The sequence below is a fragment of the Macrotis lagotis genome, chromosome 1 (genome assembly GCF_037893015.1).
Source record: "Macrotis lagotis isolate mMagLag1 chromosome 1, bilby.v1.9.chrom.fasta, whole genome shotgun sequence".
Taxonomy (NCBI): Eukaryota; Metazoa; Chordata; class Mammalia; order Peramelemorphia; family Peramelidae; genus Macrotis; species Macrotis lagotis.
In genome coordinates, this window is record NC_133658.1 from 328,981,151 (window position 1) to 328,999,389 (window position 18,239).

The window sequence follows — 18,239 nt, forward strand, 5'->3', positions numbered from 1 at the left end:
TATAAATTTATTTATTTTCATCCATTTGTATGTGCATATTTCCAAATTATAAAATTTCCTTCTACCTTCCCTTCCCACCCCCCTCCCCTCAGCAGGGAATAGTCAGATGAGCATTTTACATACATATTTTGTTAAACAATTTACAAATTAGTTATTTTTAGCATGAGGAATTAGGATTGAGGGAAAGAGATACATAAGAGATAATTTTTATAAAGTGTTTATCAGATTCAGAAGAGTGTTTTTTCCCTCTTTGTATTTTTTTTTATTTTTCTTCCTCTGGTTGGGGATAAATAGTCCATAACCAGTCAAGTTATAGTTGTCCTAACTTTCTGGACTGTCAAGAGGAGTTGCTTCCATCAAGGTTGTTCATGTGTACATTGTTCTCTTGGCTCTACTTCCTTCTCTCAGCATCAGATCCTATAAGTCCAACCATTTTGGTTTCTTATAGAATAATAATATTCCATAGCATTTATGTACCATAATTTGTTTAGTCATTCCCCAATTGATGGAATCCCCTCAAAATTCCAATTCTTTGCCTCTACAAAAAGAGCTGCTATGAATAATTTGGAACATGTAGGACTTTTCCATTTTTTACAGTTTCTTTTGGATATATTCCAAGAATTGGAATTGCTGGGTCAAAGGGTATGAACAGTTTTATTGCTCTTTGGGCATAGTTCCATTTTGCTCTCCAGAAAGGTTGGATCACAACTCCGGCCAATGCATCAGTGTCCCAATTCTCCTACAACCTTTCCAACATTGATCATCTTCCCTTTTTTTTTTTTCATCTGGGCTAATCAACAGGTGTGAGATGATACCTCATTGGTTGTTTTAATTTGCATTTCTCTAATCAGTAGTGATTTGGAGTATTTTTTCTTATGATATATATAACTTTAATTTTTTCATTTGAAAACTGTCAACACAGAAATTCAGTTGCCCTTCAATTGCCTCTTCAATCCATCTCTTCAGTTCCCTCTCTAAATCAGGCCATTTGACTGACTTGCCTCTCATGGTCTTCTTCTGCCATGCTGTTTTCAGTAGGGTTTCTTCTTCCTATAGCCAATCTTGGGTTGTTCAGCAGCACTTTTGCAAACTGGATCACTTTTCACTTGAATTCACCACTGTACAAAATTTTTTTCTGAGTCATTTCTGGGCAGAACGTGACAAAACATAACCTAATATACTAGAAACAAATGCAAAACAATGAGAACAAAGACAAGTACAAAAAAGCAGGAAATGCAATTAAAAAATCTTGCAACAATGAGCGTAAAAACAAGTGTGAAAAAAGAGGGAAATGTAAGTAAAAAAATCTACAACCACTTTATAAGACACTTCTAGTCTAGTTTTTAAACCCTAAATTTTTCGATAAAGACTGCATCTTAAGTTTAAACATGGGGAAATGAGGTTTGTTGAAAAGCACATGCTCACACATGAGGTTGGAGTTATGGATATTGTAGTTATGGATCAAGAAGTTCCTACCTTCAAAGATGTTAGAATAAAGTTCTCTTACAAATGAGACAGGGCATGTTGAGGAAATTCAGAAAAAGGTCAGAATATTTCATTTTAGTCATCAATTCAATAATCATTAAATTTCTAGTGTTTACCAGGCACTGTGCTAAGTTTGGGAAAATACAAGTAAAAAGAAAAATAATTCCTGCCCTCAAGGAGTACATATTTTAATGGTGGAAGAAAACACATATAAGAGCTCATCAGGAATGAAGGGAAATTGCCTTGAGGAATCATATGGTGCATGATGGAGGAGTTCATGATAGCAATATGGTGTAAAATGAGGAGAAAGCAGCTGACTTGGGCCATCCAACTTAAATGTCAGTTCTCAGAGGAGCTATCCAATTTCAAGAGCCAAATACACTGAGGATACTTCTTAGGTTTAAATTCTAGGACTGAAGTGATCTTTTGGGATGAAGAATTTAGAGAGACCACATGAATAAATTCCATGTCAGGGCTAAAAATTTATACCAATGGTAAAGTAAGGAGATCAGCCTGTCTGGAATAGTGGGAGAAAAATATTGGATAGGTGAAGTGTGGGATCAGATTATTGTGGCTTTGAGTTATAAGACTGAGGAATGAGTCATTTTGTTGATGCTTTTGATGTAAGTACAGCAGTAGGAAGTTTATTTTGGTAATGGTAATGGTAATGGATGGTAATCAGGTGAATTTTCCCACTTGGATCTGATTCTTCTGGATTTTACATGAGGCATACAAAAAAAATGGCGGGGAACTTTTTCAAGTTATATTTTGTGTGTAGGTGTGATAGCTAATTCATATAATAAAATGCATAAATATAGTGGATAGATTACCAAATAGGATGAGAAATCTGATTTGTCTGTTACATACAATTTGCAAATTACTTAACCTCCGACCTTCAGTTTCTTTATCTGTTAGATGGGAAAAACATGGAGTACCCATCTCTGAAGGAGGTTGGGAAACTCAAATTACATATTAGTAATCTATTAAGTGCTTTGCCAGCTTTTGAGCACTATATAAATATTATAATTATGTTGTTCCCATCTTGTATGATGAGGTTTAGATGCAAATGATACTGTGACAAGTCAGTGACCTGCTATTTCCTTATATTCTGTGTTATAGGGCTTATGGCATGAGTGAATTAAACAACTGCCCCTTTTACTTCAATGTAAATAAGAGTTTGTAAGCTCATTCCTAGTAAGCTTTTTGAAAGCATTAGCATTTTTAATACAACACCAGTGGCAGATATAGAACGAGGGATGATTTATATCTCATTTTATTACAACATAATTTTTTACTTTTTTACTATATACTACATACTTCATGTAGTTTCTAAAACATTACTCAATTAACAATCTGTTTTGGCAAGGGAAAAAACCACCAGTTCACTTGAGAGCATTCACTTTTGATTGGGAATATGAAATCTGAATATAGCAGGGGTTCTTAATCTTTTTGTGTGTGTGTCATGGATCCTTTTGGCAATCTGGTGAATGCTATGAAATTCACAGAATAATATTTTTAAATCCATAAAAATAAAATTCATTGAATTACAAAGGAAACTAATAATATTGAAATATAGTTAACAAGATGTTTTAAAGATAAGTTCACAGACCCTTGAACTAGACAAATAAAAGACATTCCAGTTAATTCTCTGTTAAACAAATTAAGCAAGGAATAGAAAATGTAATAAGGTGTGGGAACTGTAGAAATATTAGATTTAAAAGCAGTTATAAGGAAACCCTAAGGGAAAATATTACAACATTTTCATTTGTTTTTGGTTGTATCCAACTCTTGGAGACTCCATTTTGGGGTTTCTTGGCAAAGATACTGGTGTGGCTTGTCATTTTCTTCTCCAACTCAGTTTACAGATGAGGAAACTGAGGCAAACAAGATTTAAAAGACTTGCCCAGGATCACTCAGCCAATAAATGTCTGAGGCTAGATTTGAACCCAGAAGATGAATCTTGCCAGCTCTAAGCTTAGCCTTCTATCCACTGCTTCATCTAGCTGCCCCTTCTTAGAATATATAGTCTTAGAAGGACCTTACAGAATACTGTATCTGGACAAAAAGGAATCTGAGAATATGCAGTGTTGGAACCTAACATAGGCATTGTTTAAGTTGGTCATTTCAGGAAATTATGATTAGCCTGAGGTTTTTAGCCAGCATCCCTTGAAAAATAAGCTGTAAAAAACTGGCTTCTGTTAAAATTTTATTTCTATGAAATCATATAAAGCCATTGAGACATTAGGACTTTGGCTTTTGGGATAGAGCCAAGATGGTGCTGTAAAGCTAAGGAGCACCCAGAGCTCTTCTCAAAACTAACTTTAAATGAATTCTCTAAAAAAATCCTAAAGTTACAGATCCCTTCGAAAAGAGTGAAAAAATTTCTTAATTCAAGAGATTGTGGAGGAACTTGAGTAAAGGTCTGTCTTTTCTGAGTATAAACAGAGTATTTAGAGCCCAGTGTAGGTGGGAGAGCTGCAAATCCAGCGAGGGGCTATTGCCATAGTGTACTCGGGTCCTGGTCAGCAGTTTAGCAGGCCAGCAGTGAATGTTTCAACTCTAGCTTAGAAGACATAGTTCAAGCCCTGTGACACAGGTGCAACAGATGGTACTAGGTTGGGCATAGGGGACAAAGTGCTTCAGAGGCATGCAATAGCCAGGGGACCAGATACTGGCCCCAGCACAAAAGGCTTGGGATTATACTACACATGACCCTGGAACAGAGAGCTCAGTTTTCAAGAAGAGCAAAAACACCAAAAAAAGCACTAACCATAGATACCTACTATCCTGATAGGGATGATAGAAGTGCCATCTCAGAAAGGGAAGTGACAAAGCTTCAAATCCAAAAAGACCTCTTGGAAGAAACCAAAGGGGGAAAAAAATGAAGAGAAGAAAAATGTAGAAAATAAATGAGAATTATGAAAAATTGGCTGAAGAAATCAACTCTTAAAATTAGCAACTGAAAAAGAATATCTCATCAAAAAGTAAAATTAACCAACTGGAAAACAATTAAAAGCAAAATTAGCAATTGGAAAAGGAAACACAAAAGCTAACTTAGACATTAGGACTGAAAGCCTTGAAAATTACAGTAAAACCGACTCATCAATTTTTTTTTTTTGCGAGACAATGGCCCAAGGCCATACAGCTAGGTAATTATTAAGTGTCTGAGGCCAAATTTGAACTTGGGTACTCCTGACTCCAGGGCCAGTGTGCCACCTAGATGCCCCCAAGACTCATTAATCTTTAACAAAATGAAAAACAAATATATAAGTAATCGTTGTAAATTTGTAGCATTAAAAGTATCTTCAAATATTGTCAGAAAAGGACAATAGGAATTATTTCAGAATGGAAACTACTGGTAAATTCCTGTTGGGAAGATCAAATTCAGAATAAAATGAGAGAAATTGCATATTTCTTTTACTCCTTGCTAATTATATTTTAAAATGGGGCTTGCTTCTTATAGAAAGTAGTCATTGGAATGACTTAAGTGGTGAAATTATTTTTGTGACCACAACTAGAAATTAGAATCAATGTGTTGTCAGGAATTGATCATTGGATTTGGTGTTAAAGAGTGTGGTTAAATCTTGACTTTGTTACTTTCCTAGTTTGGACAAATCAATTTAACTTTCTGAAACTCAAATTTTTATGAAATAGAGTTAGGGAAGGAGAATAAGCATTTATGAAGCACTTAATTAACTATGTTCTCTGCACTGTTAGGCATGGAATCATGAAAAAAGAAGTGATAGTTTTAGAGATCCCAGTGTTTTTTTTTTTTAGGTTTTTTTTTGCAAGGCAAATGGGGTTAAGTGGCTTGCCCAAGGCCACACAGCTAGGTAATTATTAAGTGTCTGAGACTGGATTTGAACCCAGGTACTCCTGACTCCAAGGCTGGTGCTTTATCCACTACACCACCTAGCTGCTCCCCGGTGTTCTTAAAATATGTTTGACATCCCCTTTCCCTTATAATGTTAATTTGGAGTCTGGGAACTTGCTTTTAAAATACTTTGATAACTGTTTTAGTGTAATTGATTCTCTTTATAATCCTATGTATTTACATTTAAAAACATTCTCAGAAGTGGTTCATAGATTCACCAGACTGTCACAGGGGTGCCTAACACACGAAAACTCACGAAAATGAATCTTCTGACTCCAAGTCCATCACGATATCTCCTATGCTACCTAGCTTCCCTATATCATTCTGCCTTTTCTAGAAAAATGCCATACATAGGTATGTGTTTATCTGTACTCAAATGTATTTTTATATGTATAAAAACAATTATTTTTTAATTATGCTTCATAAGCAAGTAATAATATTTAATTTCATCATATAATTCTTTCATTTCAAATATTATAGACACTGCTATTTGTAATTTTCCGAGCTATAATAATTATCCTTAGGTCACTTAATAGATATATGGCCCTTTTAAGAAAATTTGGTGATTTTAAAAAGTAATATGAAAAAAAATTTAAAAAATAATATATTAGCTTTTCCTCTTGTTCCTTTTAAATTGTCAGTATTCTGACAATTTATAAAGCAAAAACTAAGTTTTGTACTAAGTTATATAAACTGGCAGGATTCTTTTAATTTTAAAATGCTAGTCTGTAGGGAACATGGCAGAGTAGCTTAGAAAATTCCATGCTCTCCAAACAAAAATAAGACAAAACTAATCCTTGGGGTGAATGTAATGTGGCAAAAATAAACAAGATTAAAGTTAGAGTAATGGTCCTTGTGTTACAGCTGGAGAACACTTTGAGGCTAACTCTGCTAAAAACCAAACAATAAGCCTTGAGGACAAAGAGGTTGGAAGATAGCCTCAGCATGGACCTCAGGAATTTTTACCTCGTTGTGAGTGTGTGTGTGTGTGTGTGTGTCAAACATTTGAGTATGAGAAGATTGAAGGACCTTCTGCTGTCAAGAGATGCCAGGCCCAACCGTGCCGATTAGAAACTGTCCTGGACTGCTGCTGTGGTGAGGAGGAGCCATTGTATGATTGGTGAGTGTAGTAGCAGTGAGGCAGGACGCTGTTGGCTATGGGTTTTTAAAACTTGAAGATTGTAGACATTGAAGGGCCTACAGGGAGCAAAAACGTGGTCACCACAATGTGTTTGGGGTCCATAGACATGGTTTGGTGAGTAAGAGAGGAGTGCTGGGGTTGGATCTTGAACAAAGCTCAGAAAATAACACTAAGAAGGACCTGAGACTTTGGGGTACCATTTTTCTAGGACTAGAGCTTATTATAAAAATGAGTAAGTGAATGAGGAAAGATGCCAAACAATCAAAAACTACCATGGGAATACAGCAGATCTGAGTTCATATTCAGAGGAAGGTATTGAAGTTAAAAAAAAAAAAAACACTCCTTATCTCAAAGAGCAATTTCAAATGATTAGAAATCCAAAAAGAATTTTTGGAAGAACTTATAAAGGAGAGATTGAGGAAAAATTAGTGGGTAAAAACATAAGAGTTATCCAAGAGAAAGTCAAATCAATTGGAAAAAGAGAGGCAAAATATTAAGAAAACAGCTCCTTGAAAATTAGAATTGGGAAAGGGGAAACTGACATTATAAGACTCCAAGAAATAATAAAACAGAATTAAATAGAATGAAAAAATAGAAGAGATTAGAAAAACAACTGATTAGAAGAACAGATTGAGGAGATAATGACAAGAATTATTTAGATAACCTGTAAGTTACAATTTAAAAAAATTTGATATAATATTACAAGAAATTGGTATAGAAAATTGCCCCAACATTCTTGAATAAGGGGGTAAAGTATTAGAAATAGTAAAAAAAACAAACAAACTCCAAAATAAACCCAAAACCACCTGGAAAAGACTTGCCAGCATAAAAACCTATGGAAACATCTTAGCCAAGTTTCAAAACTCCCAGATTAAGAAGATAATGAACAAGAAATAAACAATTAAAATACTGTGAAACCACACTCAGAATTTGTATATAGGTTGTAAACTGGCAAGATTCTTTTATTTTAAAAATACTTATCTGTAGAAGATGGCAAAGTAGGTCAGAAAATTCCATGCTCCAGATATAGCAGCCACTATACTAAAAAGACAGTAGGCCTTGGAGCACTATTTTGAAGAGTAGAAGAGCTTTGTTTGCTTCCAAAGATAATTTATATAGCAAAGTTATGTATAATCTTGAATGAAAAAAAATGAACGTTGAATGAATTGACACTTTCAGGTATTTGTCACAAAAGGTCCAGAATTTAATTGACAATATGACATGTAAAATCCAGGAGAAATATCAAGGTAAATATCAAGGACCTCAAAGTGTTAGCTTCTTATATATGAAAATGTTATCAGATTCTTAAAATTGTCATCAGTACTTGGTTAGTTTGAAAGAAAAGTTGGTTCTGAATTGAGTACAATGAGATGATTCTTAAAAAACCCACTGGGAAAGACAATGTATAAAGGAGCCATTATCTAATACAGAAGAGGTGTGAGAGGAAGAACTGATACAGAAGAAACAGAGTGCTGGAGGGCCGATAGTACCAGAACCTTACTGTTTCCACATCTGAGTATAAACATTTAGAAGGGTATAAAAGTTTTATAAGAGAAATTTTTAGAAAGGTGAATAGGTTAATTTTTAGAAGAGTGGGGGAAAGGAAAGGGGAGGTAGAATATGGATTAGAGTTGAGAATAAGGGAGAAGGTTTTTTTCAAGGGTGTGGTTAGGGATGTAGTGTGTTTAGAAGTAAATTAGAGGAGGGATTGGATAAAAGGCTGAAAAGGACAATAGTGAGGAAAATAGGATGTTGGGAAATATAGTAATTATAACTTGGAATGGGATGAACTCATTCAAAACAGCAGAATGGATTAAAAATTAGAATTTGACAATGTGATACAAGAAAGACATTTAAAAATGAGATACACACAGTGTTGTTGGAGTAGAATTTAGTAGAAAAAAGCAGGGGTTATAATCATCTCAAAATGAAAGCCAAAATGGGTTTAATTAAAAGAGAAAACTAGTGAAATCACATTATGATAAAAGGTATTATAGATAATTAAGCAATATCAGTGCTAAATCTGTGAATGGGAATAAAAAGTAATATCTCCTTAGCAGTATGTAGTATATTTATAAAGGTTGACCATATATTAACACAAAAAATTTTTGTAGATAAAAGCTATTGATACTAGTCAGGAGTACTAAGTTTATATGTAGTATGTAAAAATATTAACTATATCCTTTTCAGATCACAATGCAATACAAATTCTTTTCAATAAGGGACCAGGGGAAATAGGGAAAAAACTAATTGGAAACTAAATAACTTAAGCTTAAAGAATGAGTTAAAGCGGGGCAGAGCCAAGATGGTGACGTGAAGGTTCCAGCCCCCCCCAACCTCAAAAAAAAACAAAGAATGGCTCTAGCCAAAATTTAGAGGGGCAGAACCCACAGAAAGAATGAGTGATACATTTTCCCATTCCAAGATAACTTAGAACTTCTGCAGGAAAGGTGTGCTTCACCAGGACCAGGGGTTGGAAAAAAAGCCCCAGTGCAGCCCAGTGCTGCCCAGCCCAGAAATCACCAACAACAACTTGAAGGGACAGGGAGAGAACTCTGCTGCACCTGGGTGAGTGTGGAGTGAGGAACACCAGCCACAGAACCTGCAGTGAGAATTTGGAGAATGCAACCTGCACCTCTAGAGACAGGGAAGTCTGCAGAGATTTCTCTGCTCTCCCTGGGGTAGGACCCTGCTGTTTGCTTACACTCAAACCCAGGTTGCAGTTTGGGCTTCTGTAGTAAGATAGCTGGATCCCTCCTTATAGCCCTAGGGTAGAGGGAAGTTGGGGGGGGTCATCTACATATCAAAGCACAGGCTAGGGAGCATAAGACCTTGGAGGAATAAGGGTTCCAGTGGGGTGTCCCCCCCCAAAAAAAAACAACCCCCAAAAGCATTGGAAGTGCTGTAAATTAGCCTTGGGCTGAGGAAATGACTAAACAACAGAAAAAGAAGATCAAAACATATACTCAGATATGACAGAATCGAAGCTTCCCTATCCAAAACCTCCGAGAGAAATAGAAAATGGGCTCAGACTGTGGATGAGCTCAAGACTTTGAAAAGCAATTAAGGGAGGTGGAGGAAAAATTGGGAGGAGAAATGAGAGCAATGCAGAAAAATCATGAAAGCCAAATCAAAAGCTTGGTGAAAGATATACAAGAAAATGCTGAATAAAATGTTAAAAAACCAGTCTAGGCCTAATGGAAAGAAGCAAAAAAAAGGCAAATGAGGAGAAGAATGCCTTAAAAAGCAGAATTGGCCAGCTGGAAAAGGAGATAAAAAAGTTCTCTGAAGAAAATAACTCCTTCAAATGCAGAATGGAACTAAAGGAAGCTGATGATTTTGCAAGAAATCAGGAAGAAATAAAACTCTTCCAAAAAAAGCCAAAAATTAGAAGAAAATATGAAATATCTCATTGGAAAAACAACTGACCTTGAAAACAGATCCAGAAGAAATAATTTGAAAATTATTGGGCTATCTGAAAGCCACAACCAGGAGAAGAGCCTAGACTTCATTTTTCAAGAAATAATACAGCAGAATTTCCCTGAGATCCTAGAAGCAGAGGGTAAAACAGAAATGGAGAAAATTCATTGGTCACCCCCTGAAAGGGATCCCAAAAGAAAAATTTCCAGGAATATTAATTAGCCAAATTCCAAAACTCCCAAATCAAAGAGAAAATTCTAAAAGCTGCCAAATTACTGAGGTTCCATAGTCAGGATTACACAGGATCTGGCAGCATCTACATTAAGGGCTCATAAAGATTAGAATATGATATTCTGGAACGCAAAAGATCTTGGTTTAGAACCGAGAATGAACTACCCAACAAAACTGAACATCCTCTTTCAGGGGAAAAGATGGACTTCAAATGAAATGGAGCTTTCAAACTTTCCTAACGAGATGACCAGAACTTTTGAACAGTTTGATCTCCAAGTACAGGACTGTGGTGAACCATAGAGGGAGTGGAAGAGAGGAACTAACTATGAGGGATTTGATGTTGTTGAATTGTTTGTATTCCTGCACAGGAAGAAGATATTGAAATAACTCATATGAACTTTTTCATTTATAAGAGCTGTTAGAAGGAGCATATATAGTCAGGATATAGGAAGGAGCGGAATATAATGGTATGATGTGGTAAAGGGATGGAGTCAATGGGTGATGGGGGAAAGTACTGGGAGGAAGGAAAAGGAGATGAAGAAGCTGAGAGATTTCACATAAGAGTCAAAAAAAAGCTTTTTCAATGGAGGGGAGAGGGGAAGGCAAGAGGGAATGAGTGAGCCTTCATTTTCATCAGAAATGGCTCAGGCGGGGTGGAGCCAAGATGGCGACAAGAGTGGATCATGTCCTAGGTGCTCTCTCATAAATCTTTGAAACTAAGGACTCTAACTGGATTTTCAGGCTGGAACAGAGCAGAAAGGCTCTGTTCCCTGGGGTCAGAGGGATGGCCTGCCAGAGCGAAAGAACTTAAGCCTTCCGGAGGCAGCCCCAGAGCACTGGGAGCCGGGGCTCACAGCAGCTGGGGAGTTTCCTGACATATGCCCTGGGGAGCCAGGCACAAAGTGGGGGAACAGTGGGGGGCCTCTGCCAGAGCCCAGCCCTCGGGGCACACAGCAAGCAGCTTGGCCAGCACAGCCTCATCCAGAAAACTGAAGCAGGTGGAGCCCCTAAGCAGGAGCCCCCAAGGCATGAGCCCATTGAACCTAGGGAGGGGAGTGAAGAGAGAGAGACTGCCCAGCTCTGTCCTCTGCCTCTGGAACAGGACTCTGGGGCTCTGACCACACTCAGATCCTAATCCCAGTCCAGGCCCCCCCATAGAACAGCAGGGCCCCCCTCCACCTCAGCCCTGTGGCGGGGGGTAGCTTGTGGTCATTTACAGACCAGGAGGGAGGACAGAGCCTCACACACTGAGACCCTTGTGGGAGTGTCCCAAAAGCTCAGGAAGCTCCCCCAAAACAGGCCCAGGCTGGGAAAATGAGCAAGCGGAGTAACAAGAGAAACACCATTGAGAAATACATTATCTATGAACCCAAGAAGGATCAATATACTCAGTCTGAAGATGAGGAAGCACAAGCTCCTGTATCTAAAGACTGCAAGAAAAAGAGAAATTGGGCTCAGGCTCAAAAAAGACTTTGAAAATCAAATGAGGGAGTTAGAAGAAAAACTGGGAAAAGAAAGGAGAGATATGCAGGAAAAACATGAAAATGAAGTCAGCAGCCTAGTCAAGGAAATCCAAAAAAATGCTGAAGAAAATACCATGCTAAAAACCAGCTTAGGTCAAATGTATAAAACAGTTCAAAAAGTTATTGAGGAGAAGAATGCTTTAAAAAGCAAAATTGGCCAGATGGAAAAAGAGATAAGAAAACTCTCTGAGGAGAACAAATCCTTCAGACAAAGATAGAATTCAGGGAGATTGATGAATTTACCAAAAATCAGAAATCAATACTTCAAAACCAAAAAAAATGAAAAATTAGAAGAAAATGTGAAATATCTCATTGAAAAAAACAACTGATATGGAAAACAGACTTAGGAAAGATAATTTAAAAATTATTGGAATACCTGAAAGTCATGATCAGGAAAAGAGCCTTGACATCATTTTCAAAGAATTACTACAGGAAAATTGCCCTGATATTCTAGAAGCAGAGGGCAAAATAGAAATGGAGAGAATCTACCGATCCCCCCGAGAAAGAGATTCCCAAAAAACCAACCCCTAGGAATATTATAGCCAAGTTCCAGAATTCCCAAGTCAAAGAGAAAATATTACAAGCAACCAGAAGGACACAATTCAGATATCGTGGAGCTGCAGTCAGGATCACACAGGACTTGGCAGCAACTATATTAAAAGCTCGTAGGGCTTGGAATATAATATACCAGAAGGCAAAAGAGCTTGGAATGCGACCGAGAATCAACTACCCAGCAAGGCTGAATGTCCTCTTCCAGGGAAAAAGATGGACTTTCAATGAACCAGGGGAATTTCAAATGTTCCTTTTGGAATGGCCAGAGCTGAACAGAAGGTTTGATCTTCAGGTACAGGACTCAGGTGAAGCATGGAGATTGGAAGAGAGGGGGAAAATATGAGAGACTTAATGATGAACTACTTGTATTCCTGCATAGAAAAATGACACTGATAATACTCACATGAACCTTCTCAGTTAATAGAGCAGGTAGAGGGAGGGAGCTTTCATAGTTGAAGCACAGGAGAAAGCTGAATTCGAAGATAAAATATGGAGTCAGTAGAAAAAAGGGAAATGTAATGGGAGAAAGGAAAAGGAGAGGGGGAATAGGCCAAGATATTTCACAAAATAAGATTTTTCTTTATTACAATGAGCTACTGCAATGATATGGAAGGGGGGAAGGCAAGGGGGAATGATGGAATCTTCTCTCTCATCAGAGGTGTCTAGGAGAGGAAACAGCATATATACTCAATGGGTTATAGGCATGTGGAGTAAGAAGGAGAGGGGGTACAGGGGGAAGGGGTAGTAATGTGAGTGATAGAGGAGAGGATGGACCATGGGGGAGAGTGGTCAGATATAACACATTTTCTTTTTTACTTCTTGCAAGGGGCTGGGATTGGAAGGCCTGTCCAGGACCATAGGGCCAGGTGGATGCTGGACCTAAGGGGTGGTATGGGGGCTCAGGGCCTTTTGGCCCCAGGGCCAGTGATCTGTCTGCTGCTCCACTCAGCTATCCTACAGCAGAGTCAGAATGAAAGGAGAGAGAAAATACAGTACATGGTAGTGGAGAAATAAGAAAGGAGGCAGTTGCGATCAGCAATGGCAATGGTGGAAAAATATGGAAGTAACTTTTGCCATGGACTTATCATAAAGAATGTGACCCACTCGCGACAGAGTTGTTGGTGTTGGAACAAAGACTCAAGCACATTTTTTATTATTATTTTTTGGGGGGGTGCAGGGCAAATGGGGCTGGGTGGCCCACCTGGGGTCGCATAGCAGGGTGATGATAGTTGGGTGTCTGAGGCCAGATTTGGACCCAGGTGCTCCTGACTCAAGGGCCAATGCTCTGTCTGCCACCTAGTCATGCATACTATTATTACTATTTTATTTTGGGTTTTCTTTTCTTTCTTTTTTTGGTTTTTGCAGGGCAGTGGGGTTTCTGGTGGCTTGCATGTCACATGGCTGGGTGATTGTTGGGTGTGCGGGGCTGGATGTGGGCTTGGGTGCTCATGACTCCAGGGCTGGTGCGCCGTCCACTGCGCCACCTGACCATACCTACAATTATTAGTTATTTTTTTATTTTAATTTTTTTCTCTCCCCTTTTTCGCTCAAGTGAGTCAATATTTTTTGGGGGGAAGGGGGTATTTTGTTTACTCTTAAGAATATTTTATTAATGTATAAAAACATTTGTACAAAATGAGAATAAATATTAAACATTAAAAAAAAATGGCTCAGCAAGGAAATGACAGGCACACTTAATAGGGTGAGGAAATCTGTTTTGTCCTGAAGAAGGATGGGAGGAAAGCAATGGGATGAGGGGAATAAGTGATAGAAGAGAGAGAGAGAGAGAGAGAGAGAGAGAGAGAGAGAGAGAGAGAATAAATGAGAGTGGGGAGAAATAGACTGAAGGTACAACTAGTAATAGCAACTGAGGGAAAAATATTGAAGCAGCTTCTCTAGTGGACTTGTGATAAGGAAAGCAACTCACCCCAGAGACAGAGCCACTGAAATCTGAACACAGACTAAAGTACATTTTTTTTCTCTCTCTATCCTTGAGGTTATTCTTATGTTTACTCTTAGAACATTCAATTTATATCAATGTATGGCATGGAAACAATGTAGAGACTGTCAGACAGCCTTCGGGGGGGAGGAGGGGGAAAATTGTAGAATTCGCAGCCTTGCAAAAAATGATGGGCACATATTACTGTTGTATATAATTGGAAAAAAATGTTAAAAAATGAGTTAAACAACTAAGCATAAAAACAATCAGTAATTTCATTAAAGTGACAATTAATGAGACAGCATATCACAATTTATGGGACATAGCAAAAGCTATACATATATATATACACACATATATACATATATACACCTATATATATATACCTATATATATATATATATATAAAATGGGAAAATTTATATCTCTGCTTATATCAATACATTAAAGAGCAGATCAATGATTTGAGAATTCAACTAAAAAAAACTAGAAAGAGAACAAATTAAAAATCCTCAAAAACTAAGTTGGAAATCCTAAAAATAAATGAAGATGAAATTGAGCGCAAGAAAATCATTGAATTTACAATGGAGGTAAAATCATTGTTTAATATGATTCAGAAAAAGAAAAATCACTCATATAATGAAAAGGGTAAAAATGCAAATGAAGATGAAATTGTTTCAATTATAAGTTATTTTCTTACCTAATTAAATGCCAAAATGAATCTCAAATTCTATCTGTGGCTTCATTAAAAAAATAACAATCTTATGTATTTAGAACATCATCTTAATTTTTCAACTCTTTTGTATCTGAGTAACTTACTAATTTTTTTTTAAATTTTCAGAGTGGATATATTTAGAATGGAAACATAGTTTTCCTCATTGTGGTGCCAACTTTTTGATCTTGACAGTATAGATTAGAAGATAAAATATATCAGTTATTGTGATGTATAGGAAATATACAAGCTTATGACTCACTTAGAATTCACCTCCTATTCTTATGACCCTTTTCCCCCCTTTTTCTACCTCTCCCTTCTCTTCTTCCCCCCTCCCCTAAATCTATAAGAGGACAATTATGGAATCAAATTGAATTTACTAAGACCTTGAGTCATAGTTATAGAATGATAGAAAATTGGAATGTTAGAGCAGGTTGGAAGGCACCTGAGAGTTCTATTCCAAGTCTTTCATTTTATAGATTGAAACCGAGATAAAGAACCAAAGAAGGGAGATCTCTTGTTTTTTTTGGTGGGGCCTATAATTTCATCAGTTGAAAGAGCTCTTGGTGAGGAATTCTTTCTAAAACAGGTTGGTACCTGCTATGCAACTTATGGTCTAAGAGAGGGCATTGAGAAAATTAATTGGCTTTCCAAGTGCCATGTGTGTCTTATGTCAGAAGTAGGATTTAAAACTCACATTTTCCAGATCTTGAGTCCAATTCTCTAATCTCTGTGCTTACACTCCCTTCTACAATACTGGAAGAATAGTCCATATTACCCTTACCTAATGCTCGGGTAGTAAATACTTCTGTGTTCCAAAAAAATGACTTTGAATGGATTAATGGATTAATTTTTTTTTTTTAAAGGTCACACAGCTAGGCAATTATTAAGTGTCTGAGATAGGATTTGAACCCAGGTTCTCTTGACTTTAGAGTCAATGCTCTATCCACTGGTGCCACCTAGCTGCCCTGATTAAGAGGAAGTTTTCATTATAGGAAGAAGATATCAGACTTGGCAACTGAAGATTTTGATTTTAATTCTGACACTTAAGGCACTAGACAAATAGCTTCAATTACTTTGAGCTTCTGTTACTCTATGAAACAGAAATAATATATGCTTAAATTATTTTCCATTTATTTGAAGTGTGGGCAATGTTGAACATGTAGAATAAATAGAAATATTGGTCAATTAATTTTAGTATTTGAAGTCAGTCTTAAACTAAAAATAAATGGAGTATTATATAATTAATAAAGTGGTCATTTATCTTCTAAAAATTAAAAAAGCTATAAAATTTTATCTTATGAATTTATCAACATTTCATTTTGAGTATTGATTCATAATACTCTTGCTTTGGGCCATAAGCAGATCCATGCTTTGAAATGATTTTTAATTTTAACCAATATGCATTGTGCTAAGAATGTATATGATATATATGGTATATTTATACATGTATAACCTATATTAAATTACTTTCTGTAAGGGAGGAGGGAGGGAAGGGAGAGAGCAAGAAAATTGGGAAACAACACTTGGCAAAAAATGTTGAAAACTCTGCATGTAGTTGTAAAAATAATTTTTTTTAAATAAACGTATTGGGAAAAAGAATGTAAATGGTAAATTGAACAATGTGCAAGTTTTTTTTTTGTTTTTTGTTTTTTTTTAGGTCTGCAAGGCAATGGGGTTAAGTGTGGCTTGCCCAAGGTCACACAGCTAGGTTATTATTAAGTGTCTGAGGCTGGAATTGAACTCAGGTACTCCTGACTCCAAGGCTGGTGCTCTATACACTGCGCTACCTAGCTGCCCCATGTGCAAGATATTTTGAAGAAATATTTAACATGTTCCATTTTATCAGTGATTTACATGATTTTAGCCAATTATTTTTATGTCAATCCTGTTGGATTATTTATTTAGTTTTTGTGGCTTTCAAATCCCAAGTCTTAACTTTATTGCCAGTGAAGACTTGTTGTTAGTATCTTTTTCCTTCCCATAGGATTATAGGATTTGGAAATGGGAGATATCTTCAGTATTATCTGTTCTAGGAAATTGGGACATAGAAGGGAAGTACTTTTGTCCCATGGTCACACAGAGGAGTTAAGAAACAGAAGTGGGATTTGTCCTGATTCCATATTCAGTGCTCTTTCTGCCATATCACTGTTACTTGAAATACTTCAAAGTATTTTTTAGTAATTCAATTTAGATCCACTCAGTCACTTATTAAATGGTCTTCAAGAGTTTCTGTGACCCCTAAATTAATTACCCTAGTAACTAACCTGATGATCAACTTCTCACTTAGATAGACTGGACCTGACAGACACACACACACACACACACACACACACACACACACACACACACACACACACATTCACACTCTCACTCCACTGGACCTTATAAATATATATTTATATAGTCAATCCATTTTGACATTTACAATTTGGTAGAACTTTTTAGAGATTGTGCTCTGCCAGTATAACTAACTGTTGAGAGCCCATGATTATCTTCACAGGTATCAAATTTTATATTTTGACATAATTATTTCAGTGAGAGTTTGAAATGATTTTATATTTTATCTAGGGAAAATGTTACCAATAACATGAATCTATGTCAGACTACACTGAAACTAGAAGAGTTGGTAAGACATCTTTCCTCATAATCTTATTTGTAGAAGAGGAATTTTGTCTGCCTCAGGTAAAAGATCTTGATGTATCTGGGAGAAAATTGATCACTCCAAATACATTATGCATGCATTTGTGTATGAGGGAGGCAGGAGAAAGGGGTGTGGTGTTGCTACACAGCATACTAAAATAAGAATTCTTCAAGTATGGTAATGAAACAATCATACTCAGAAGGGACCTTTGTTGTTGTTGATACTTTTTTGTTTGTTGTGTCTGACTCTTTGTGATCCCGTTTAGGTTTTTCTTGGCAAAGATAATGGAATGGTTTTTTGTTTCAGCTCATTTTTGGAGATGAGTAACCTGAGGCAAACAGGCTTAAGTAAATTGTTCAAGGTCACATGACTAGTAAGTGTTTGCGTTGGATTTAAATTAGGTTGATAACCTTCCTGTTATTAGGCCTGGCACTCTTATCTTTAAGGTTTATCTAGTCCAACTCCCAGTTATTTCAAGGATCCCTTTATAGCATAATCTGACAGTCATCCATCTTTTCCTTGACTGTCTCAGAAAACTCTGAATGGTTGGAAGAGCTTTTTCCTCTTAAGTGGAAAACTAGTTTCTTATGACCTTATATTATCCAGCTTCTGAATTTTGGCCCAAGCAGAACAACTCTTAATTTTTCTTCAATATGAAATAATGCCAGTTTGTCCCCTAAATAATCTTTCCTCCAGACTTGTTTTTTCAAATGCATGA

At 36.7% G+C, this 18,239-nt stretch overlaps 1 protein-coding gene across 10 annotated transcripts in view; it reads left to right on the top strand.

Annotated features, from left to right (window-relative positions):
• The window catches only part of STRBP (spermatid perinuclear RNA binding protein), a 143,371-nt gene that overhangs the window by 58,599 nt on the left and 66,533 nt on the right, over positions 1-18,239 (top strand). The window contains exon 1 of one of the 10 annotated variants that reach the window (XM_074211627.1): positions 5,990-6,479. The exons of the other annotated variants lie outside the window; for them this stretch is intronic. The gene's annotated coding sequence lies outside the window, so the exon portion shown is untranslated. Of the gene's footprint in view, positions 1-5,989; positions 6,480-18,239 lie in introns of those variants that run through there. 10 annotated transcript variants of the gene reach the window in all.